The sequence below is a fragment of the Serinus canaria genome, chromosome 1, assembly GCF_022539315.1.
Source record: "Serinus canaria isolate serCan28SL12 chromosome 1, serCan2020, whole genome shotgun sequence".
Taxonomy (NCBI): domain Eukaryota; kingdom Metazoa; phylum Chordata; class Aves; order Passeriformes; family Fringillidae; genus Serinus; species Serinus canaria.
In genome coordinates, this window is record NC_066313.1 from 46348483 (window position 1) to 46375469 (window position 26987).

At 40.6% G+C, this 26987-nt stretch overlaps 2 protein-coding genes across 4 annotated transcripts in view; both read left to right on the forward strand.

Annotated features, from left to right (window-relative positions):
- PAN3 (poly(A) specific ribonuclease subunit PAN3) overlaps nt 1-26987 on the forward strand; it is a 550273-nt gene that overhangs the window by 351935 nt on the left and 171351 nt on the right. The gene's annotated exons all lie outside the window — the stretch shown is intronic.
- MTUS2 (microtubule associated scaffold protein 2) overlaps nt 1-26987 on the forward strand; it is a 262673-nt gene that overhangs the window by 67698 nt on the left and 167988 nt on the right. The window contains exon 1 of one of the 3 annotated variants that reach the window (XM_050971105.1): nt 25908-26054. The exons of the other annotated variants lie outside the window; for them this stretch is intronic. The gene's annotated coding sequence lies outside the window, so the exon portion shown is untranslated. Of the gene's footprint in view, nt 1-25907; nt 26055-26987 lie in introns of those variants that run through there. 3 annotated transcript variants of the gene reach the window in all.

Sequence of the window (26987 nt, forward strand, 5' to 3'; positions counted from 1 at the left end):
TGCAGACAGTGCAGGTTATTTCTGCTGTTGCATGTGATTCTGCATGTGAAATTTATGCATTACTGAGCAATAGTTCTGCAAGTGCTGCTGTGCACAGAAAGGGTGGGTATGTTCTTCTGAGAACCAAATACATCTGAAGCACAGTTTTGAATACTGTAAATTCTGTAGTGGAATAAAACAACATTAATAAGCACACTCACATCCATACAGCTGTTTGCTGTTAAAGTTACCTAGGTACAAATTTTTATCATTTGGGAATATCTTGTCCCTTGTAGTTGCTTTGACTCTGGCTCTAAAACCAAACCAGTGGGTAGAGTTTGTTCATGTGTGTGCTTGGTCAACCTGTGGCCAAGGTGAAGAGATATTTTTGTCTGTTTTCTGAAGACAAAACATTATGAATCACTGAACATTTGCTTTGTGCTTGGAGTAGTCTCCACTGTGCAGAAATGCCTTGGAGCACTGTGAGAGGGATTGCTTGTGTAAGCCATGCAACGTAACTATGGCATTTAGAGGCACCATGAAGTGAAAAAATTTCCACAGCTTGGTTTCTTAAAAGCCATGTTACCTTGCAAATGACCTGTCCTACTTTTTGCTCAGCTGATGTGTCACAACAGACCACCATGCTGCAGCACTAAAATGCAGTAATGTGTCACTGTATAGGATATAAGTTATGCTTGCAGGACTTGTGGAGTGGTTGAGAACAAGGTAAGCAACAGGCATAAGCAAAAGCCAGTTGTGATCATGTGTGTAATAATAAAAAAGACATGATTTGCCTCACTGGGGAACCCTTGTGCACTGGTCTGGGTGTGTAGGTATTTTCTGAAGCAATCAGAATTATTGGCATCACAGACTGTTTGCCCTTCTGGCTAAGTTCATGCTTCATGAAGCCTGTCAAATTGTAACATCAAAACAGTGACATTTATGCACTTGGAAAAATATTTTGGGATTTCTTATATCCTCTAAGGAGCAATCTCTTCACAGAACTAGACCTGATAGTGGAGTATTAGAATGAGTAGCAACTTGTAATATTCATGCCCAATATACTTCTTATGCATTGATCAAATTATTATCTGCTTGTGTTAATATTTTTTTTGTTTCCTTTCTTTTTTTTTTTTTTTTTTCAATGAGGAAAAAATATGGACTAAAAATTCTTCAGAATCATAAATTTCTTATAATGGTTTTATTATGGTGGAGATTAAAAGAGCAGAACAAAGGGAAGGTGTTTTATATAAAGTGACAGTTGATTTTCCTCTGCTTGCCTATAAAATACCTCTTTATCCCAGCCTTCTCTGAATATCATGCTTTATTTTCTAGAGAAGATATTCTATGCTTGGGGCACATTTCCTTAAATCTTTGCAAACCACTGATGCCCAGAATATGTTCTGCTTAGCATAATCACATTAATTCCAGTTTTCACAGACATATGTGTTCCACCCTCCACATCTCTTAATCGCTAATCCCACCTCCATGAAGAGCTTTTTTGGGAGAAGCATGCCGTAAAAGATGAAATTAAATTGTTCCGGAACCAGTTTCTGAAGGTCACATGGAAGTTTTTACTCTTGGCAACACTGGCATCAACGTGCCTTTACTTCAGAAAAAAAGTCTAGACATGAAGCAAAAACCTGTGCTTTTTTTAAGCTTGCAACTTTGGCGGCACAGGGACTAGGCTTTTTCTCAGTACTGTTTCATCCTAATCTCTGCTGGGGAAGTGGAACATTTGATTGATCAGGCTGGAATATGTTCCACTGGTAGCTCATCAGCTCAGTCCTGGACATGGATTATCCTTGTTGTTGAGCAGGTATGATGCTTTGACTGAGACTGGAAAGACTCACATGTTTTTAAAATGCTGTTATATGTTTATATTCATGCTTGCCAATCCTAAGACTTCCCTTTACTATTGTTTTTTGAGAGGGAAGCAAAAATGGAGGTGTATGATTGAGGAAGAAAAAGGGAGAAACAAACAAGTGAAGCACTGGCATTACCAGGCTGGGACTGTTAAAAGTGGGAGATTGGCATTTGTAATAATAAGGAGGCACTGTGGAAGTCTAGACTGGAAAAGGCCTTCAGTATTGAGCATTTCAGTGAGAGCTGTCTCCTCTGCTTTAGGATACTGGCCCCAGGTAAAGAATTAATAAAATATTAACTTGACAATAACTTCTTCTCCTGACATAATTGTTCATTATCTTAAAAAATAGTCCAAAGAACTTAATAAAAAAGAAAATATCATTATTAAAACTGTCTTCCTGAAATGATTGCACATGGAAGAATTATCTAAGGATCATTTCATCTTGATTGTGTGTCATGCTGTGTATCAAATTACATCAGATTTATTCCACAAGCAGACATCCTTCAGGACCATCTGACTGGCAAAAGCTTATTCTAGCCAAGAGGCAATGCACTTGTGTAAATCATCCCATTTCATGGGTATAATTATTCAATCAATCAGCAGAAGGGGAGTAAAAGTTCTCTATGTGTTGGTCATAGTACATCTCTCTAAGCTGGGATGTTTTCCATTGTGTGACGGTGACATTTGGAGCTGTATGGAGCAACTTATTTATCTGTGCAGAGTCAGATCCAGCCAGCAGTGCATTCAACAAGACTTTACTCCATAAATAAATGTAATGGGACTGCCTGAAGAATGAGACTGGGCTTAGACTGAAAAAAGTTACAGTGTGGCCCTGATAGAGTTGAACCTCAGTTTCAAGAAATGGATGTGATGTATAAGAAAAGACAGCCTTCCCCTTTCTGGTCTCTGAAAACTTTTAGCAGCTTATAGTTCATGGTTAATGTTTCCAGGAAAGTTAGATGCCTGTTGTCATTCTCTGCTTATATGAGCTGTGGCAACAGATTGCATATGGAAGTGAATTGTTGAAAGTCTTCCATTTCATGTACAAGTTTAATTACTGTAATTTTCTTAATAAAGTTTTTCATTTACTACTTTAACAATAATGACACAGATAAGTAATAATAATAATAGAATTCTAAAGAAGGATTATAACATGAAATGGGAATGAGGAAAAAAAAGCCAAGTTCCTGTGTCAGCAACACAGCAGTAAAATTGCATTAAGAAAAAATCTCGGTCTGAGAAGGAGAAGCAATTTCCCAGGTAATAAAGCTTTAGTCTAAATCATTATTAAGACAGGGATTTTCCCAGAGATTATGATAAAGTTTTTACAGGTCCCCAAACCAGTACTCATAGTCTTCAAGGCAATAAGTCTTATTTGTCTGATGTTGATATCTCCTCTTTCCAGCCTCTGCACAGTTCTCAAAGATTGATGACCTCCCAAGAGAATACTGGGGATTCATCTAGGTTAATAGAGCTAATAGAGCTGGCAGCTTTACTGTAGACCTTCTACTGGCACCTCTGGTGTACCTGAGAGTGAGCCACATGGCCAACATCTCCCCCATGTCATTCTTTCCCTTGTCTTTGCTGGTACATTCTTCTTTCTTTCTGACTGAATGTCTTTTGCTCCACAATCTCTGTTGTTTCTGTTCCTGGAGCAGCCCTGAATTCACAAGAAGCCCCTGATGCAGTTGTTGGATTTGACCAAGGTGTAGAAATAATGTAGAAAGCAGAGCACTGTCAGCTTGTAAGCACTTGGAGTGCAATGGTGTTTAACCCCAGACAGCCACTCACTCAGTCTCCCACCAGTGGGATCAGGGAGAGAATTGTGGAAGAGTAATAGCTGAGAACAAGGAATTAATTCACTGTTCCCCATGGGCAGGCAGGTGTTCAGCTATCTCCAGGAGAGCAGGGCCTCATCATGGATAATGGCTTTCAGTTTGAAGCTGTTCCCTCTTGTCCTATCAACCCATGTCCCTGTAAAAAGCCCCTCTTTCTTGCAGGCCCCCTTTAGGTACTGAAAGGATGGTGTAGGGTGTCCCCAGAACCTTCTCTTCCCCAGACTGAGCAAGCCCAGCTCTCTCAGCCTGTGTTCATAGGAGAGGTGATCCAGTCCTCTTTCTTGAGAGACTAATGGAAAAATCTGTTCAAAGACCCTCTAAGAGATTTTAGCCCAGGTACCCTGGACTGAGTGTGTTTGCACAGAGCCAGCTCAGTGTAGGTGTCTCCAAACCATGATTTCTCAAACCTCCTGAGCACTGTGCAGAGATGAGAGTTTAGCTGTGTATTAACTGCTTCCAAGTAGCGTTTCTCACTTGTTTCAAGTGTTGTTAAAAGTAGACTGTGTGGTCTCATGCCAAAATTTGGAATCCTTATGTTTTGGTGAGTGTCCAGTGCTATTTCAGATTTTGAAATAGTTTTAAAATTCGTTTGTTGCATAGAAAGAATTGGGATTTGATAAAATACTGCATAACTCTGCCTCATTTCAAATATAAGGAGCAGAACATATGAGGAGATGAACAGGAATTTCATCATCATTTACCCAGTGAAAAACTGAGAGGTTAGATTTTTGTGTAACTGCTTTGCCCAACTTTACTCTGAACTGGTGTTGTGTTCTCCTTGCTTGGGTCACTTGCTGCTACATAAATTCTCAGGCATGCTGTGAGCTAGAGTCAGAGGGAAGTGAATACACAGTTTTTAATGCAAAGCTCTTTCTAGAGGAGGTCTCTATAGGATTTGTGTGGGACCTCCCCTTGCATAAAGAATTGTCCAAAAGATACCATCCTCTTCCTTGTCTATGTGGTATTTGTCTGAAAGGGACAGATGAGGCATCTCCCTGTCCCTCTGTGTCACTTAGAGACATGAAACAACACGACATGGACACACTGCTGTTCTCAAGGTAAAAGGGGAAGTTTATTTTCTGACTCTAACACTTCTAGGTTTCCAAAAGGGAGAGTGGATTGGAGGGTAAAAGTGCCTCCTATCTAATGACACTGGACAAACTAACTGTCTATCACATTTCTCCTCCTCCATAAAAGAATGCAAAACAATAAGTTATTTACAGAAAATGTTTGAGAAAGTTTGTTACAAGAATGTGAACACCAGAAGGCTTAGAAAATCTTAAAAAATCAGGGCGACATCTCTGCAGATGTTCTCAGGTGGCAGCATGCAACATTAATCACCCTGATGCATCTGCTGAGCTGTCAGGAAGGTTTCATCCATCCTAGAGCGCTGTGAAATCCCTCTCCCAAGGCATCCAGTCCTCCTCACATTCCTGGGACAGCACACACACCATGCAGTAGGGGATATGAGCTGAAGACAGAGAGATTCAACAAAGGAAGTTACTGGCCAGATTAGTCATTCAGGATCAGGAACACCCCTATCTTCCTCATGGGTGCCATCATCTTCTTCAAAAGAGAAGACTGTAGTAGAGAGATCAGTAAAAAGGGCTGGCTGGCTTCTACCTTTTCTTCCTCAAGGAGCCCAGAAGCAGAGGGTAGAGGGGCCAGTTGTAGGCAATAATCTCTAATTGGAGAGGTGGACAAAATGCACCCCAAAACCAGAGAGATCAGTACAGTAAGAGATGCTCTTTTTTGTTGCTTTGTTCTTCTGCATCTGGCATGCCAGAGTTGATCTAAGTCATTTTTGTATCACCTCTTGGCAGATTTTCCCAGTGTGCTGTATTTGGTAATTTACAGCACAGCACTTCCAGCAATAACCATAACTGACATCTGAAAGTAGTTTACACTCATTTAAAAAATTGGGCAATATAAAAGTTAGGCAATGTTTGTAGGAGAGGTAACATTGCATATTATAACAGCTGATGTAGCTGGAAAGGCATGGACACATTTCCAAACACCCATGGCCTTCCTGGGATTGCTGCAGAGACAGACACTATAGAGAAACAAAAATCCAGCACCTCCCTTTCAATTGTGGCATTTCCAAAATGCCTCCCAGTGCTGCAAATCAGTACAAGTTTAGAATAATCTGATTTATAGCCATGGCACATGCTGTGAGACTGGAAACTCAATAACATTTTATTACCTACTAAAGCAGTTGTTTATTTAAATGATTACTTCTTGTGACATATACCAGAAGATAAACAGTGCCCAAATGAGTAAAATGTGTGACTGACTGCTTTGTGACTATACTCTTATGTTCATTTTATGCCATTCATTGCTGAGTTTATTCCACAATAAATACAGACACTACTATCAGACTACATGGTTCAGAAAAAAATATAAAAATCTTCAGCTAAAGGAATCAGTGTACCTTACAAGAACCACATGTTTTGTCAGATTTTATTCTAATACTCAGCTACAATTGAAATTGCTAAGTTTCTGTTTTCAGAGTGAAAAGCAATGATAATTCATGTGATAATTCTCCCAGAAAAAAAAAAGCAGAAAGAAAAAACCCAAAACCAAATTAGGAGGCTTCATTTTAGTATGCATAATTGGACATGATGGGAGGATGCCTGATTCCATGGCATCACATTTCCTTTCCTATTAGCATGATATTTGTGGATATAAAGGGGAAAAATCAGTTTCTCATCTGACAAAAGGTGTTTATCTGTTGCTCATAATCTTGAATTAACCTTTCCCCTCCCCTCATTATTGTTGAGAGTATTATTTAATGTAAATTCCTATCTGTAGCTGTTGTGCTGTAAAAGGTGATCTCCTTTTCCCTCAAAGGTATGATAGCTTATTTTGAAGACTGTTCTATAGCCCTGATTGGTCCTGGTCCTCTGCCTAAAGGAGCAGTGAAGAACTGAAAGGGTCCTGTGATCCTGACCTCATGATATTGGGAAGAGGGTTTCTGCCAACCCAGTGTCATGGGAAATGCTTTGGGCTCATGTAGCCAAGACTGTGTCTTGCCTGATGGCCTAGGAAAGCCTTCTTTAACCAGGGAAATGGTGTCTGGTGGAGCTGAAGATGGGAGCTCTTCCCATCTCCCTCTGCCTCTTTTCCTGACATCATTTTCTGCTGACTCTTTGCTGCCTGCTGGAGAGAAACTGAGATTATTTTGATAGTCATGTGACAATTTATTATCTTTTCTTCCATTTCCAAAACTTCTCCATTTCAGCCAGTGCCTCACCTTTACCAACTTAGTGTTCTGCTGATTGCTTGGTCCGACCTTGCAGGTCTTTTTCTGTGTTGGGGACAAAAAACAGACCCAAATTGGCACAAACATCAGCACAAGGCTATAGTCTCCTTTTCTCCTGCTACAGTAAGCATTAAATCTGTTCCTAGTGAGGCTGGCTAATAAACCCCATCACATCCTGGCTGGCATTTGTCATGCTTAGCTGCAGGCACATATTGAGGTTCCTGTTGGAAATAGTTGCTTGCATTTCTGTTCTGTCAGTGCACAGACGTTGGAATTTCCAGAGTCAGATTCACAAGGATTATTTTAGACTTTTACAGAGATTATTTCTGACTGTGACATGGGTGTAAATACTAATCTTAAATGCCTAATTGTAAAAAATTTAGATGTAGTGTCTATAATGTAGGCATGGGAAATTAGGTGAGATTAATCTCTCTGATGGATTTTACAGTGATCTCCATTTTTTAGATAAAGTGGGCAAATGTCAACTGCTCCAGCACCCACTGTCTCTTGTAATGGAACTAAACTGGGAGGAGAAACACTTTGCTGGGGACTGCTCTCTGCTCCAGACCCTCACACCTATTGGTTTGCACCCATACACCATGGCCTGAGCTGGAGCAGCAGATCCTGCCCTAGTTCAGGGCTCACTGGGAGTTTATTATTCTCACAGCCATGGCCATCCAGCTCAGGGCACTGGACCCGCTTAGCTTGTCATCAGTGATGAAGACAGAGACAAAGAAAACATTAATCATCTCTGCCTTCTCTGTGTCCCTGTTTGTGAGGTGACCATGATGTTGTCTGACAATTTAGCCTTGGTCAAATATGATCTAAATATTTGCTGAGAACCATGCCCTTTGTATGGTAGGAGAACAATAGCCAAGTCTGAAATGGAGCTTTCTAGAGAAATCGATTCTGATTTTACAATTAACCTGTTAAAGTTTCTGCATGTTGTAGAAAATGTTGCAAGCTGGGCTAATGTACTAACAAATATTTGTCTTGGGCAGAATGGCTATAAAATACAGCAGAGCTGTCATGACTTTTTTTTTACAATCCTAAAATGTAATCACTGTTTTCTAATGCACTTCTTCATATTTCAGTGTTTCTTACGTCTGTGTATCTTCAGAAAACAACTTCTTCCATTGAAGTGCTGACATCTTCCTTAAATAAGCAACCCCAAACACTAAACTCCATTTTCACAAAATAAATTATTCAGTAAGTCTTCTTTAATTATCTCCTCTGACTGCTTTGTTGCCTGAAATGTTCATTGCTCTTGCAGAGAAAACGAACCCCTGGATTTCCCTGATGGTTATTGTAGATGTCAGCTGTAGTGTTCAGGCACTTCAAAGGATCACTCCCATGGCCTAATCTCCAGCAGTGCCCAAAGCTCACCACTGGCTACTTTGGTGTGTTTTAGTAGTGACTAAAGGTGAGGTGGGGGGCGGTGCTCATTGCTAGATTTTGTTATCCACAGAAAAAGCTTCCTACCATTGAAAAATGCAAGCTGAATACTGATGAGTGTGCCAAAGACAGCTGAGGTCGTGGCTACATATAAAGTGGGAAACTTGCCACGTATTGATGGGATAATCAAACGGGATGGAGGAGCGAGTGAACCGTAGATAACAGACATTAGCCACGTCACTTAAGGGACTCTTGGAAGGTGCCTGGATGCTGCTAGGAGTAACCTGATACAAAAAGCTGCACAGAAGAGTAAAGTAGCTTTAATCCTGCACTGTGTGCCCTTCTGTTTACTTCCCTGTATTCACAGATAAGTAGCATGGTGGTATTTGGTCCCAAAGCTTCTCTCTGACAGGCAAACAGACAGGAGGCAGGGGAAGCAGTTGCATGACAAAGCTTTGTTCACTGTTCCTGGAGGAGTGCTGCAGTTCAGGCTCACCCTAAGTGACTGAAGTACCGTGTTGAGCTGCGTGGGATTTTGATAGAACATCCTGGTGAATTGATACATTCTGTGTCTGCACTCGGGGCTAGATAGCTGAAATCTCTGTGAAGGCTTACTCCTCCTCCCCTGGAAAGCCATCCAGCATTTGGATGTTACCAGGCAGGGTTGGATGTATCAGTCATTCAGCCACTGCCTGACTGAGCTGTGTCCTTCAGGCCAAACTCTGACCTATGAAGCAGCTGAGGCTAACTCTGACTGAGACTAGACTGGTGCGCAGCTCAAAGCAAGTTTTTTCCTTTAATGTGCGCTCGGTAACCGTCAACACTGAACCTGCAAAGTTGTAGTTCCTTTCTCATGTCCAGACTTGAGATGACTTTGTGCTGAAGATAAACACGTCTGCAGAACCATCTTGGCTTTATAGTTACTGTCTTTGCAGGAGTTTGCGGCTGTGGCATGCTTTGACCTCTTGAAAACCAAGCAGCCAAGGCTTTCCCTTTCCCCACAGGCTTCCCAAAAAACCAGCAGATCTTTTGGTAAATATGTTTGTACTAACAACAGTAGCTTTTTTTCCTTTTCAATTGTTTTTTTTTTTCTTTTTGCAAATTGATTCAGTCTTTAATTCCTAAACGTGACAGGTGAACTCTTTGGGCCAAGTTTTAACTTGCAGCTTGTATTTATAGGGGAGAAGTAGGACATGGAAAACCAGGCTTTGAAATGGAAATTCTGCCTCAGCTACAGCCACAGCAGTGCTGCTCACAGCCCTACTTTGTTTTCTTTTTCCCCTAGTCAGCCAAATCAGAGTCACTGCTCCTTGTTCAAAGGAGCAGTGTTAACTTTCCAGAATTCCCTGTGCTGCTGCTTATGAGTCTTACAGACGTTGTCAAATGTATCCAGTAATCCATGTCTTTGAGCAGGTCTTGAGTTTCTAAGAAAAGACTATTCTTCTCTGGCTTCCAGAGTCTTGGAGCTAGCTCTAGGGTACAGGGACCCCAAACAAAATAGAAGGTAGGTTTTCATATTCCAGTGGTTGCGTGTGATTCTAGGCCAGTGTATGCATTTCTGCTGGATAGCCCTACCCCAGCTGTATGCTTCTGTGTTACCAGGCTGCCATCAAACCAGCAGCTGATATACATATGGCCTGTGCAGAGTAAACCACTATTGGATATTTGTGGGAACAGTTAATATGTCACTGGGAAGTTCCTTAAATGTTTGCATCGAGAACAAAGTCAAGTGATAAAGTGAAGTTTAGTTGATTGTCAAGCTGGAGCTTCTGGAGCTTCTACACGATTGGATGGCCACTGTAATTGTGAGCTACTGTGAACATTTTTCTTTTTTTATGCTGTCTCTTCTGGAATTGATCTTGTTTCTAAATATACAAATTCTGCTCTAATTCCATTTGGAGAGGTCCTGTGTTTTGGCAGATGGCAGAACTTTCTGCAGAGTGGCTTGCAAATGTTGGGGTGTGAAGCACGCTTGGCAGTGATGCTCGGAAAATGATCTGGTGGGATTTGTGAAGCATGTTGTGCTGCTATGCAGTACCTGGGAGAACGAAACCATGAGCACAGTGTGGTGTGCCCAGTCCTTGCACAGGGTAACATCAAGCATCACTCCTTGGCATTTTCTCCAGTGCTGAAACAGCAGGATTTTAGCTGACGATCTTGCATGGCCATCTGGTGAAAGAGAGTGAATGAACTTTACAGGGACTAATTATTTCCCAGATTAATACTGCTGACAAGTACTCCAAGAGGCAGTGTGTATGTTTGCAGGGTGTTATGCTGCTAGAAATGCCATTAATTATTTTGCCTGTGATTCGCCGAACGCTGCGATTCTGTGTGCTGGCGTTCTGCCCCAGCACCACCATCTGTGTATACCCTAGTATTTATTTCAGAACTTTCTGGAGACTTTTCCATTTTCAGATTTAAGAGCCTGGATTAAGTGAATGTTAATAGAAGGTGTTAAAACAATCTATTTTTTTTTTAACACAGTTTTCCTCTCCAAGCTTGTCAAAGTCTGCTTACTAACAATATGCTCTGTGGGTTGTATTCTAGGTGTGACTGCTCTCAGGCACTGTAGTTTAAATGGTGTGTAAGACTCTTATGCATTGATTAACTTCTCTATGTTTTCTTCTTAAGAGAAGTTACTGTGACATATTTTTTTGTATCTTGTAACTAAGGTATACTATTTATTTTGTTGTAACGAGAATATGAAAAATACAGCATTGGTTATCCATGCATAGGGAGACACGTCAATAATTTAATCAAAGATGTCAATGTAATCAATGTAACCATCAGAAATGTTAAAATAATAGTAGAAATATTCCTGGTTTCAAAATACTAGAAATACTAAAGTTTCAACTGTGGTTTTCTTTCATGGCTTAACTAGATTCTGATTGATGATGATTTTCATCCCAACAAAGAATTCTGATGTAATTCCACATCCAATCAAAGAACTTTTCCTTTTAAATTGATTTATCTACAGAGCTCTTATTAAGAATAATTTAAGATTAAAATGCCCATAGGTTCTCTTTGACCTTTTGTGTTACTGAGTCTTCAAGGTCTTTCAACACTTCAGGTGTATAAAACCAGTCTGATATGACAAACCCCTCTAGGTTTTTGTGTTGTTTAGACAGATGTCCTGCCTTATTTACTGAAAAATGGAACAATCACCCAGTGGAGCAGCACATATGGTCTAAATTCACTGACCTATATTCATTGATAAAAAGAAAATCTCTGGTGGAACCTCAGAGAGGGAAGAAACATCGTGTTATCCCTTCAGAGAGAGGAAAAAAAAGGAATCAAAGAGTTTAAAGAACACTGGGGAGTTTATATAAGATAAAAGTGGTTTTGGAGGGGATGACTGTGTGGAAAAATAAGTCCTTTTTTACTCTGAGGACAGAAACAGAGAAAGGAGTAGAATTTGTGAAAGTTGGGTGGGATAAAATGGGAAAGGTAAGATTTATGGGGTAGCAAGAAGCACCTTGTAAATGAAGCAGTGTTGCTGTCCTGAGGGAGAAGAGTGTTCTTGCCTGGGAGAAAGCTCTGGATTTTGCACACTGTTTACTGTTTTCAGAACTATCACCCAACCCAAACCCTAAAGTTAGTACATAACTTTCCAAGAAAAAAACATCATTTCTCATAATTGTGAAAGGATCAGGTATGATGAGACTACTGAACTCAGTATCTTAGGTTATTAAATTGCTTCAGGGGTACAGTCACTCACTGTTTCTTATCACAATGCTGCAGTCAACCTAGAAACTTCTTAGGAATGGCCAAGTAAAACCCTGTGCTGTAGAGCCAGAATGATGCTGACAGGACTGTTAGTGATGACCCAGAGAATCAGATCTGTTGCTGGTGCAGCAGCTCTCTGCTCCCAGTGCATGGCTTCCCAAGGAATTTGTAAAAACCTCCATGTGGTTTTAAGTCCAGAGTAGGTAAGGTACAAGCTGAGTCACCTCTGCAACAGAAGACAAACTCTTGAACTGCAAGAAGATGAGTACTTTTACAAAGCAGACTATTTGGCTGCCTGATTTACATTCTGCTACCGGGAGCCTGGGTAGTGGTTTCCCTTGAAGGAGTCAAACCTGTTTTTCAAAGGCTTTTCCAGAGCCCTGCCCACAGAATCCAGCATTCTAACTGTAGGAAATACTGTTGCAAAACAGGGAGCCAAGATTTACCTGAGTTTAACCATCTTAAAGAGTCAGGATGATTCAGGCCACAAGTTTAACTTGAATTTCCACCAAGAAGAGCCTTCTTCTCTCAGCAGGTTGCAGAGTATGCCTGTATGACTTGCTTAAACTCAATGCTTATGTCCTGGGCAGCAAAAGTTTGTTGGAACGAAACTCTGCTCTAGAGAGATGAAGTGATTTGTCCTTCACTAACATTGGCTGGAGTCCAGAGACCAGAGTTCAGACCCCCAAGCCTGAGGCTCTGGCCAGATGCAGAGATTGCACTGCAGGTGTCTAGGTCTGAACCACAGACAGCACGTGTGGTTCAGGCATCACTTAGCTCAGCTCACAGAAAATCCACTGCTCTCACTCTGAGCTAGGTACGTGGAATGAGTTGAATGAATCATGCCCTGGAAATACTTAATTTTCTCTATTGTTTGTGAAGGGAACTTAAGGTGACTAGTTCAGCTGTAGATGCTTGCAGAAAGGTGAGATGAGTCCAGCCTCTCATCACAGCCCTTACTTTACAAATGCTGGCCTTTAATAACAGACTGCAGTCAATTGCAGCACCTGATGGATCTATGCACTGCAATAGGGAATAGACTGGACTGGTTAGGAGATTGCCAATTGAGATTTCATTCTTAAACATAACTAAGGCAATCTGCTGCTATGTGTTGTGAGTGATGGATCACAAGTAAATCAAATCCTAGATCTTGATTCTAGTCACTTTTACCAATATAAAAGCAAAAGATAGGTTGCTGCACGTTAATGCAAAGAGGAGCTAATAAGAAGCAGCTTTAGTACCAATGGTGATGTAAATGTAAGGTCCTCATCCATACAGTTTTCAACAGTATTTTTCATTGTCTCACTTCTTCATGCTCAGTGCTCTGGTGACCCCTTTTTTCACACAAACATCTGCCTGGTGCTCCTTCTCTGGATTACAGGACTGGGGCTCTTTTTCACATTTGTTCCTTGCTCTGGATTCTCTTCTTCCTTTCAATACAGGACAAGCCTGCTGTCACAGCAGCATGGATTGGCTTAAGCAACATGTAAGGGTAGAAAAATTGAAATGACCCTGAGACGTGTAGTATGAAGTGTCTTCCCACTGAATAGCTGAATGACAGAGCATTAGACAGGATAAACCTGAGCATCACAGATGATTTAAATCTGTTGCTCCCTCCCAGCACGATGGTGCCCTGTGTGTCTGAGCTATGTCTGTGCAAAGGGAGCAGGCTGGATGTGAGGTTTGAGTGCTCTGTCTTAACTTTCCAGCTGCTATTTATATTACATTACCTCACAGAGCATCCAGCTGAGACCAGGACCTTGCTGTGGGAAGTACAAGGAGTGTACAGACGGTTTTGTACCAAATACCACAGCCTTTTGGCTAGTCTTGAACAGCCGTTGACTAAAAAAAAGCAAGAGAGTTAAACACACAGGGCAAGTGAGGGGCAAAAATAAGACAGAAAAGTCTGTGGGGAGCTCACCATGAATCAAAAAGAAATGGAGTATGCATGTCTGTGTTTTTTGTAATTTGATTTTATGCTTCATTCTGTTTTTTTTCTTGGATGTCCTTAGTGGCCCATGTTAATCAAGCAGGTGAAAGACATCTGCAGGGTGTGAATCAATCCCCAGTAATGAATTCAAAGGTGCTAAAGCAATAAAGGTTCTGCTCTTATAAATTACTTGGAACAACTTCAGTTTACTGTTTATAACAAAGGCTAGGGTGGAGCCAGGAATGAGCAAGGCCTGTATCACTAAAGATTAAGGAAATCTCTCCCTGTTTACCCCAACCCCAGCATTGTGCTGCAACATTTCAAATAATACCTCCTCACTAATCTATACTTCTAAGTGAAATATCTGTAATGTATTTTATTACATTCTTCTATCTTGGATTGGTTATGTCACAGTTGATCTCTGAGGGCTCTCCAAATTAATGAGATTAGACTTCTCTCCAAATTTTCTCTGCTTAAATACATTGCTTTGATCTTTTTGTGTGCCAAGGAGGACTGAAAAGAAAATAGAATCACTTCTTGCAGGAAATAATTGTTTCTGGTAATGGAGAAGGATCATAACAATGTGTTTGCTTAGCTGCAGATTGACTCTGTGTGGACAGGGAATCCAAACCTGAGCCTTGCTAGGATGTTCAGGGGATCTGTGTATTGGCTGTACAAGAGTTCCCAAAGGGATGCAGCTCTGCCAAGAGCCCTGCTCCCATCAGAGCTGTGTGTGCAGGTTGGTGACTGTTGATAGGCAAGGACTTCCAATAGCAGGATGAAATTGTCTCTTCTTTTTCTTAGTAGAGCTTCACTATGACACCTACCTGGAGGGCACTTTCTGGTCCATGAGTCCTGCACCACCTGCCACAAGTTTCACATCATCTAATCCCTCCGGAATTTTCCCATCTTATGTTTTAGAACTACCTGGACAGCAAAAGTCTCTGCTGTAAAGGCTGGGAATTGTCTTCTATTTTCTACCTAGCTGTATTGACTGCCATGTTGTACTCACTTCTTTTATGACCCAAATTTAAATATCTTCTCTCATGTATCATTCTCATACTATTTTTTCTTAGATTAATCCCCTTATGCTCCCCTAGAGAGGGAGAGATCAGCCTGTCTCTACTTTTGTTTGACTAGACTAAACAAGCCACATTTTCTTTGCTCCTTTCCCTAAAGACTTTTGTATTTCCCTCAGTTACCTTAAATGTCATTTTCTGCATATTGCATTGAACGTGGCTTGCCAATTGGGTCTCTTGCTATCTCACCAAGGCTTTATACAGAGACACCTAAATTTGTGAGTCTGTGTTGAAAAAGCTTCCCTAATATTCCATTTGCCTTTGTTTTGGCTGCATCACATCAGAAACTTGCAATTCCTTTGTGATTCCAGTGATTCCAGCTGTTGAGTGTTCGGGTTTGAGCTGCTGTGTTACAAATCCATGAGGGCAAGACAAAAGTGTTGTGAGCTTAGTGACTGGCACAGAAAGCAGGTGCTGGAACAAGGACAGACCTGGACATGGCCTGATGCCACCAGTGCCAGACGTGACATCAGACTTTGTCTTGTAAAACTTTCTGGTTTTAAGCAAGATAACATTGATACCATGGAAGTCATGGAAATACATTATTTTCATGATTGTCCTTGTCTCCAAGATAACATCCCTGATTTGAGTAGCAGCACAGAATAAGGTGAAGTCACACTCAAAACAGTTACTTTGCTTATCAGAAGGAAGCAGTTTTATTTCTGTAGGGCACAGCCATGGCTAATCACTTTGCTTGCATTTGTATTTCTCAAAAAACATCCCCCCCCCCCCCCCGGTGTGTGATAAGGATAATGGCCTCGTGCCATTATCCTCACCCAGCAATCCCTTTTCCAAGGACAGGGAAAGGGCTGATGGCAGGAGAGCTTTGGACCTTTTGCAGGGGAGGTGCCTGTGGAAGGTGTGTGTGCTGATGGTGATGACCCAGTGATTACAGCAGGAAGGCAGAAGCCAGCCTGAATGCTCACATGCTGCATTCAGATAGCAAAGCTCCCAGCTCCTAACCTAATCTTCCGCTGATCAAACAGGGATTGGGCTAAGCCAGGACTTGGCTGAGTGTAATATTCCTCTTGCCAAGGAGGTCAGGGCTAGGCCAGGCTGGCTGGGAGCTGGTGGAGAAAATGATGGAGGTTGGTTGATAGTGTGTCAGGGCAGACAGATGCTCCCCAACCCACTGGGGACCTCTCTGAGATGAGCAGCTCTCTCCTCAGGCTTCCAGGTAGGTGCAAGGGTCACAGTCTGGATTTTATTGCAAAGAAAATTAATTAATGCAAGAGAAGTCTGCTTGAGAGCAAGGAGAGGGAAGAATTTCTCAGTATCTAGATCAGATGAGAACAGAATGTGGTTGCTCCAGAGTATCCTTTTTAGCAAAACACTGGGAAACACTGTGTAACAGGGAGTTATTTAGCCTGACTTTATTCACTTCTTAAGTCTTGATTGTATACACTGTGGTTTTCTTTCTTTTTTTTTCAACTTCTCCACAATCCAAAGGGTTTTCTGTGAGTGGCAGTTCTGCCTGAGAAAGGCAAGAATTGTTATTTGCAAGTAGGTCCAATTTCCTTCTCTTCTATGATTGTAGTTCCCTGTCATCTTCCCGGTTATCAGCCTATTCCAGTTTCTTTTACTTTTATTTGTCCTTTCATTGCAAATAATGGATTTCTCAACACTTCTTCTCTTTCATTTTTTAAAAATAATCTCATTATCCATTAAGATTGATGAACTGTTTCCTGCCTTCCTGCTTTCTCTCAGCTTTCCTTCTGCTGTCTCTGCAAATATTCTTCAGCACTCTGATGTCCTTGCATCCGTTGTGGGACGAGGCTTATTAGTACAGGCTTTGCACTTTCTTTGTAGGTCATGGTGTGGCTTTATGCTGGATTACTTGGACCCTTTTGTTCTGAAATGTCAAGTAAAAAGGCCAAAAACTATTGACTGGGTTATGGGGAAAATGTAAAACAAAAAGAGAAAAAAAAAAGAGAAAAAATTAGATTGAAAACAAATACTTTTAAAAAATGCATTTTCAGAGTTAACTTTTAAAAAATATACTTACATTGTCATAACTTCTTTATTCTCATCTCTACTTAAAAAAAAGAACTAGATAGAAACTTTCCTGCCAAAAATGTATAGAATTTTAATGGGTTGATGGGGTTATTTTGATTGAAAAAATTGATCCACATTAGTAACCCCAAAGTGGTGAAAAGCTGTTCTCTTAAAGGCAGCACATGTTTTGCTGTGAACATTCAGGCACTCATCAATTCTCTCTGGTACCCAGAGACAGAACCTGAGGTAATGGCCTGAAGCTGCTTCAGGGGAGGTTTAGGTTGGATATCAGGAAAAGGTTCCTCACTCAGAGGATGGCTGGGCGCTGGAACAGGCTCCCCAAGGAAATGGTCATGGAACCAACACAGAGAGAGTTCAAGAATCTTTGGAACAATGCTCTGAAGAAAGTGGTGTGACTCTTGGAGTGTTCTGTGCAGGGCCAGGAACTGGACTCAAGGATGCTAGTGAGTCCCTTCCAATTCCAGATATTCTATGATTTCTTGCCAGGAACTTATGCAAGGTTCAGGAGCATCTGGAGGATGAAAGCCTGTCCTGCACAGTGCTCTAGGCAGCTGGGGAGAAAAAGACATTTTGATGCAGAAAGTGATGGGGTGCTGCAGGCACTGCATCTCCTCCTGACAGGGTTTGACTCTGGCTTTGGTACCATGTAAGAAATGAGGCAGAAGAGATTCAGCACTCTGGGGGAACCCACTGACTGCAAATACCATGTAAATGAAGTATTTTTGTATGGTTGTATTTTTACTGGGGTATTTTGTATATAAGCTCTTTTCCAGAGTGAAAAGTCGAAAAAAGCAGAGGAAAAGCATTTCAGGAGTATTAGGCCATTATTATTCAGTGGTTGATTCCTGCCTTTCAGGCTTATTTCATTGGGATTTGGAGTCTGAGAATATGGTGAGGTTCTCTATAGTATACCAAAAAGTTACAGTTTCATCAGCTACATTTTCTTGTTTCCCCCAGTCACATCTATGCAGGTAAACTAAACAGGGAGCCTTCCTGAACAGTCATTGATCTCCTCCTGGTTAAATCTTTGGAGGGCCAGCAGTATAACCATGAAGGTTAATATTCTCCCAAACATTTCCTTAGAATATCTCCAGCGTTTAAACACTCAAGGATGCAGTTACAAGTACAAACCTCCTTTGGGGGATAATAATTTTTGGAAGGATAAAGATGGACTGATGGGCCATTTCAAGCCAGCTGTCCTCACTGCCCAGGAGTCTTTCTAGCCATGTGTACTTTTAGTCTAAGTTGGCTAAAGTGCTACTATACCACTTTCTTTCCTTTTTCTTTTTGTTAAACCCTTACTATCCTTTTTGATTTGAAGTTTGTAATTTCACCAAGGGAGCTGTGCTAGGAGAACATAAATGATGGTATTTTATGAAAAAAAAGTGAGGTGTCAAAGAGGCATTTTGTTGTTTGGAAAAATTCTTGCCAGTGAAACTCATACAGGCAGAAAACATTTGCACAAACAGCAGTAATTGCAACTGAAAAGTGTAATTGTTGTATCTTTGTCTGACATGATGAATTTGAAATACCATTCATTATAAAAAAAATTAAAGGGGATATTCTGTGTAAACAAAGTAACGCAGTTCACATAGGATAATTTTCACTGGTAATCTCTTTTTGTATGCAAAACCTGATACAAAGAAACTCTTTTCAGTGATAAGAGCTGTTCTACAGAAGAACTCACATATGCTTCCCCCAGTGTAATGTTTCAGCTAAAGCCAGGACAGTTTGTATCCAACAAGTGATCTTGTTAATAAATGTAGGTATTTTATTCCCGAAGTTCCTCTTAAGAAATTTCACTTTGTATGAATTCATCTGACACTGGAAATTATTGAAGTGCTTGATTTGGGTGCACATTTATCTGCAGATCTTTACTGAACCACTCATTAAATTCTCTTCATTACACAGGGTTAAAAAAAGACAAATTTGAATTTCATGTGAGTCCTGCCTTACCCAGAGCTTTTAGTTGCTGTGTTTACATCAAGGCTGCTCACACATGGCTTCTTCCACTGTCCTCACTGCAATCTTTCAGTAAGAGCAAGACAAAATTAGGTAATTTCCAAGTGTTCTCTGGGCACTGAGATGTTGACCCATTCCCAACTAGCAATATACAAGAATGTGAATGTAATAGCTTAGAAATTGAAATTTCTTGATGCAATTATGATACAGAACTTCTGCTAGTGGCCTTCACTAATCTGGTGGTATTTTTATTCTAACATGCAATTTACCAGATTTTTAAAATTTCTTTATATTATTTGTATTCCTCCCTTTATAGGAGGGAGGAATGCAGACTCACTTTAGCTTGTGGGATTTTTCACATTCTCTAAACAATTGGGGATGAAGCACTGGTGGACATGTCTCTGAGTAACAGAGATAAGAGGTACAAACAATCGTTTCTTAATTACTTGGATGAGGAACCTTTGTTAAGATGCTCAGCTTCCAAATCCTGAACAGATTTAAGACTGGGAAGAAATTAGCAAAGACAAGAGAATTCATAATTTTTTCCCTGTGTCAGGGGACATCATTGCTGGCCTGGACCATTGTTGGTGCAGGCAGCACATCAGCTCCCTGCTGTGCATGGATCTCAGGCCTTCTTATACCTTCATCTTGCATGTCTGTGCCTGGTTTCTCAGGCACTGAAATCCTTTAATTTATTCACATTCTTGGTGTTAACACACAATGCCTTTGAATACCCAAGATTCAACTGCATGATCAAATACTCTGGTGTCTGTGATCTAATATTCCCTTCATCCTAAAAATCAATTCACAGAATCAAAATCAATAATGCCCCAACACATGTAAGTTGTCAATTCTGAAATCTGTTTCTTGCTTGTCATTGTTTTTGTGAGCCTTGTGTTTTAGCAGAAAATGCCCTTGCTGAATCATATAACTTCAAAGAACATCCTAAAAATGTAAGTATGTGCAGGAAGACCGAGGTGCAGAAAAATTTTGATTACATTTCAGTGCAGTTGTATGTCTTTGCTTTCATGTCTGTGATAGGGGCACAGACTTCAGATCACATAGCAGAAATTGGATCAGAGACGCCATCTGACTCCTTATGTGCTCACACGACTAGATTTTTTGCCTACTCCTGCAACATATGAAACTGGCTGGCATTTTTCAGTTTATAAAGAGGATAGACGTGGTAGAGACTTTGTTACCTCTTATTGATGCTTTGCGCTTTCCCCAAGGATAAGATAAAAGCATTTTCTGCACGCTGGTAGTTTGAACAGAACATTAGGTGTCAAGACTATGGGAGTTGAAGGAGAGAAGATGAAAGCTGAAATATGATTAGGTATCCATGTATTACACAGGAAGTAATTAAGGTCTTGGGTAGGTTTTGCATGGATTTAAGATCTGCAGAAGTGTCCCCACAGCTTGTAACATCCTGCGTTTACATTATGGCAACGCCCACTGCTGTTGTACAGGGAAGAGTCTTTCCAAAAACCCTCTTGTCTTAGAAAAAACCCTTCTGTAAATTATTTCTTTTCATTCATAAAAAAATATCTACATCTAGGCTGGAATTTACCATCTAGTGTGTCATTCCTGAAAATGTATTTTAGTTATTTAAACTTTATGCAAAAACAAGGGAAGAAAACCTTTCACATGGCTGTTCCCTACTTCTAAAATTACCTGGTGTATAGTTATTCAGATGCTAAAGCTCCTACATAAGCAGTCCCTTTTTAAAATGCAACCTATAGTCAGTGTAAAATGCAGCTTTTGAGTGCAAAAAAATGAAAGGGGGACAAAGGAATATAAGAATGGCAGCATAGCTAATGTTAGTGTGCACCCACTTCTGTCAGCAGGCTTTCCAAGGTCTTTCAGGAAGATGTCAGCTGCACACATGTTGCTTGTATTGATTGAATTATGGGGAAGTATCTCCACAACAGCTGTCCTATGATGTCTTATCAACTGTATGTGTGTTTGTGCAATAGGCCACAGATTCCACCTTCTAATAAGTTGTTGAATATGTATTTGCAGTACAGATTTAACATCTCCGCAGATCAGATAACGCTGCAGAAAGTTTGCCAAATGATACTAGCGTGTAGTTTTTGGCAACAGCCTTCCTTCCTTGAAAGAATAAAAAGCCCAAAGCACTGAGCACAGAGAAGCTATCTGTAAATAGGTCTTCTTTATGTTTTTTTCAAGCCCAGCAATGGTACATTAGCTGATTGAGTCTTTTGTGAGATGGTTTAATATAATGCCACAATGGTATTTAGACCCTTTGCCAAATAAAAGAAGGCAAACTACAGAATTATTAAAAAGGCACTCTTGCAGTTTTTGTATTGTATTTACTGCCATCATTTTCAGTTGACCAGTGGAAATTTTCTTGAAAGTTAATTCACTTTCAGAAGAGTGGAATACCCAAGAGGCACCTGCTTCTTTACTGTTACTTCTGGCAAGGGGATATTTTCATTCCTCCATTGTGCTGTTGGATATTTATATTCCCTTATTGCCTTGTGCAAGTTACTGTAAGTAAACAATGAGAGTAAACAAACAAGCTCCACATATAATCCATTTTGTAGCATGAGGGCAATAATTTCATGATGTTTATTTTTCAGTACTCTCTTTTAATCACTTTTTAATGATTATAGCAATAGGCTTGGTCCTGTGCCATTCGAGGCAGTAAAAATTCCCCTAGTAAAGCTCATGGTGCAGGACTGAGTCACAGCAGGAGAAATGTTCATTTCCCTTTAATTTTCCTTTCCTCATTTTCTATTACCACTAATAGTGTTACTTTAGGAGTATTGTATGTTGGACAGACCAGCTTAACTGCTTTTTCTTTTTCAGATCCAGCCCTCTAAGCAATTACCCTCAAAGCTATTAAAATGGTTATCTGACATAATGCATTTTAGCCCAATGAAGACAAACCAGGTGTGACTTAACAGCCTTTATCACTCCTTTTGTGTAAGTGTTCCAAGAAGATCCCTAGTGCTCTGTCTAGGGATCATGCCTACTATCTGTGCTTTGGCCAGAGCTAGACCAGGTCTAAGAGATCCCATCCCAAGAAATATTCCCCCACAAAATTGGCATATTACTGGATTTATATCCACAAATCATCATAGACTCATCCATTTGTTAACGGTAGAGAAGTATCCTGTAATATTGAACAAAAACACTTCACTTCGAGACTGACAATATTAAGGTCTCTTTATGGATCATGGCAAAAATGTGCCAGTATCCTAAAACATTTGGTGTCAAGACATCCTGACTGCAAAAGTGGGAGCTTCTGACACTAGATCATTCTTATTCCATCTCCATGCCCTCCAAATGAATGCACGAACGCATTACAAACTTACTGACTCATTGCCCCATCACTTTTTCTATGTCCAGAATCCTACAAGTGTTTCTTGTACAAACTACCAAAGCTCTTCTCTAGCCAGCTGTTTCCAGACATTAATTATTTTTGTTTGGAAGCTCTCGAAGAGGCAGCATAGAAGTGTGAGCAGTCATCTTTCCTCATGCTGTACAGGAGTGAGAGTTATTGTACTCGCAGTGCAAACACTGTGGCGTGCCCATAATTTTACTGCTCTGAGTCATCCCCTTGACATCTGTAAGATGACTTAAGATAATAAAGTTCAGCATGTATGGAAGCATTTGCTGGACAGGAGTTTATAGTTCCCATAGTCATTATTTATCCATGTTGCATATATTAGGTTTTTTTATTGCTTTTTCCCAAAGTTTCACAGATAAGTTACAGAATAAGATTGGGAGGGAGGTCACATTATCCATTCCTCTTCAAGGCAAGATAATCTAGAATTGCATAATTTCTAAGATTTGTCTAAAATGTTCTTTAAAACATCTAATGATATTTCCATGTCTCCTTATGAAATTTAAGTACAATGTTTGATGAACTTTTCTGGCATGCAGAAGTTAATTATGGGATAGTGTTCTCCTACTAAGCATTTTTCTTGTGTTTTTCTTGATGACCTGCAATTTCTTCGTGAAACATTGACATTCTCAGAGCTGTACATGAGGTGCAGATCTCTGCAGTTTCAAGGAAAAGCAATCTTTAGTTTTCCCATTAGTGCAACATTTCTACTTCTGAGGGTTGTATTGTGATCTGCCTAACAATCTAAACAATTTTTATGTATATTAAAAGTAGTCAGAATGAATTTGAAAATACAGTGGTTAGTCCATATACATTCCTTCTGTAGTTCTTTGAGAGCATGTGGGTAAATTGTTGTCTGTTCTTTTCCAGTGCTGTCTTCTTTTGTAACTGTTTCCAACCATCTACAGTATCTTTCCAGTTAAGGGCACAGTGAGGGAATATTACTGAATATTACTGACTGCTTGGCTACTGGTGCACTGTGGATTATGAGGTTGAAGGAAGCCAAGAGTAGACATTTTATTTAGAATTTTTTTTCCCGGAGTGCTGAAGGAACTAAGAAAAAAAAAAAAAAGGCAACTTTGGATCACTGAGACTTCTTTGCTTTGGGAGAATGAAAGGCACAGGCTTCCTGAAAGTAGATGATGCTCTATTGGTATCATAGGTAAGTTCTCTCTTTTGAAGACCAGTCCTTTAGTTTTAGTGGTTTATAGTTTTATAAGTGAAGGGGGTGAGGCCAGGTGGGTGTTATGACTGCCCTGGTGCAGCCCAGACCAAAGCCTGGCCATGTCCAGCTATGCATTCTTGCAGTATTACTCATTAGTCATCACTACATATTTATTCAGCTTAAGATACACATTTTGCAAGTGGTAGAGTTGGTTGTAGTACATTTTTTTCTGCTTCTTACAGATTGAAATGGTCTGCCTTATTTCTTCAGTTCTTTTTTATTTTCTGCTTATTTTCCTGATAGAAAAGACCTCTGTTTCAATAATGTGTGTAATTACCCTTATAGCATGGAATTTGTTACTCTATTAGAATGTAGGGTTTAATTGAAGGAGTGTAGTGCTGATTCAGGCAGAATAAAAGAAGTTTTAACATAATTTTGTGTGCTGTTTTTGGCTTGAATATTTTTCTTTACAGCAGCTAATGTGGTACTGTGTTTCAAATTTGTGCTGGAAACAGTGTTCATAATTCAGAGATGTTTTCTTTGCACTTGCACAGAGTCAAAGCCGTTTCTCTCTCACACATTGTGCCAGTACTAGCCTAAAACATTTACTTGCTCCACTAAAGTGAATTTGAGCAGCTGAGTCTATTCTTGTCTGTATGTCACTGGGAGAACGATTAATTTAACATAATGAAGAAAATAAGCACTATAATTTTCTGGCAGTAATAATTCACTGACAAAAATGTCACAGATGTCAAACAGAGGGAATTTCTTGTCCTGTTTCTCTGACACTTTTGAGTGAAAAAGGATCTCAAGTGTAGCACTCACATACCAGGTTCAGCAGAGAAGGTATTTAAAGTAAAGAGCCATTTTTAGCTTCAGTTTTTTCCCCACAGGAGTTGGCAGAATCCTGGGACAGCTATTTATAATGAATAGTTTAGTGTTTGGATATAGTTAACTTGTGTTTTGAATGATCTTCTGAGTTTTAGCAAATGCACTCCCTAACAAAGTAGCACTGATTTACCTGCACTAAGTAGATTCTTATAGGGGTCACTTTCATTTTGTTTCCTTACTTTATGTCATCTAACCATGGCCACACTATGAAAAGCCTTGGCCAGGAGAGATAGAGCCAACCTAAAGCTCAATAGATTTAATAATAAGTATTGTGGCATGAAGAAGGATTGCATTCTCCTGTTGGCTGAGGACTTGTGCCTGCCAGTTTTACCTGAGCTACCATAACTCACTAGTAAATGTTAGGTACCCTGCCTCTGCCACTTCCTTGGTGGCTTGAGCATTAGTGCTTCTTCTAACCCAAAACTGAGGCTTTTAACTGCAAAGTAGCTTTACACTACAGGTGATTTTTCTCCATTCCTGGAGTGCTGAGCAAATAATGGCTGCTACATTTTCTGGGTACTGTTTTTGGGCAAAATTCACTATATTGCAGATAAAAATAATAATTTCAGGCTGCGCTGTGTCATGTTCAGAGGCATTTCCAGCAGCGTGTCCTTGCCAAAGGAATTTCTCTCCCTTTGAAGTTGCTGCTGTCAGAACCATGGAAAAATTTGATTAAAAATAATGGACTTCTGTCTGACTTCACCTACTCCAAGCCATGCTCACAACTGGACCAATTTTAGGTCAGGATGCTCAGAACCCTTTTGAGCCTCCAAGGATGAAGCCTGCATAACCCCTCTGGGTGATCTGTGCCAGTGTCATTATAACCTCTGCCATTATAACATTTTTTCCCCCTTACATTCCTCACATTCCTCTTATGTTCCTTATTGCAGCCTGATTTTCTTTTTGCTTCTTTTCCTTTGGCTGAACACCTAGGAGCTGAGTCAGGCTCTGCCTTCTCTATTATTCCCCTTTCTAGGCAGATGAGAAGATGCTATTAGGTCACTCCCATGCTCCAATCTTTCAGGCTAACACAACCCCGACCCCTTGACCCTGTATTCATGCTTTTTATGCCCCAGATCTGTAACCCTCTTGGCAGCCCTTCTGTGGATCCTCCTCAGTCTCAGCAGCCTGGGGCCCCACAGGTGTTCAGGGTGCTCCAGATGCCTCGTGCATGCCAAGCAGAGGGCAGGGCGCTCCCTTGACCTGCTGGCCACTCTCTGGCTCAAGCAGGCCACTGCAGGGTTAACCTTTGCTGCTGCAAGGACACACTGCTGACTCATGTTCAGCTTGTCCTCCACCAGCACTCATCCCCCAACCAGCTCCACCAGCAAAGCTGGAAAGTCTTGAGAAGTTCCTCGGGAGACCACATCCTTCTTCCTTCAGTTTGCGGATGCAGTCAAACTGGAGGAAGAAGGAAGGGAATTTGCAGGTGCTTACTTTACAGCACCCAGTTTTTTTTTAACCTGATTTCAGTGTTTTGCCTTGAAAGCTCAGCTCTTTGGCACGTGCTTCAAAGCCTGAACCTCTTCCCAACTTCAGAAGGAGGGAGGGAAAACAAGTATCTGGTTGGGGTAAGTGAAGAGTGGGGCTACTGCAAGTTGAAACACTGAACTCAAAACATCCCTTTCTCTTTGGGCTGAGGAGGTGGGGGCTTGCTGGTTTTCAGCTGATCTGTATCTGATAGGTACAGGAGATGCCTGGGGCACAACTTTGGGTGCTAATTAACAGCATTAAAAAAAATAAACGTGAGCAAAAAGCTATTAAATCCTGTAATATTGTATACAAAATTGGTGTTGAAAAATACAATAGGGAAAACTACCTAAGTGCACAAGCCTTTCTGATTGGAATGCATGGTGATAGAGTGCTTTAGCTGAATCAACTTTCTATTAATTTATAAAAATGGGGGTGCAGTCTCTTGGCAGACAATTTCTTCTAAGTGTTTTTGAGCAACATATACAACATTTTTTAAGTGGAGCAAATTTAATTGTTTACAGAGCAGTGCTGGCTGTGGAGTGCTTGTAGTACACTTTCAGGATCAGTAGCAGCAGGTGGATAGTGCATTAGTTGTGCTTCACCTTTCTGAACAGCAAGATTTTGCCTTCTGCCTCCTGTGCTCTCAGGTGAGAAGTCCCTGCCAGTTCTCCTTGCTGAGCCTTGGCCTCCACAGACCTGTGGGGCCGGTGGGCAGCGTGGCATCTGAAGTGCCAGCTTCTCAGCCAGAGTGACCTGAGTGGAATAATTGCATATGTTCCTCCTACCTTACTAATAGTTGGAATTACACCTGGAAACCTCCTTCATATACTTTACTGAGCCTGACAGCAAAGTAAAAGTGTGAATAAAACCACACTGAGATTGATGCCCTTCAGCTGATTGTAGTAACTGTTGTAACCAGGCTCCTCTGGTCCAAAGCCCAGTCTGGATTTTAACAGAGTTTTCATCCTAACACTTCTTTTTCAAACAAATTAACAGCGGTTTTTTTCTTCCCTTAGGTCTACAGTCACAAG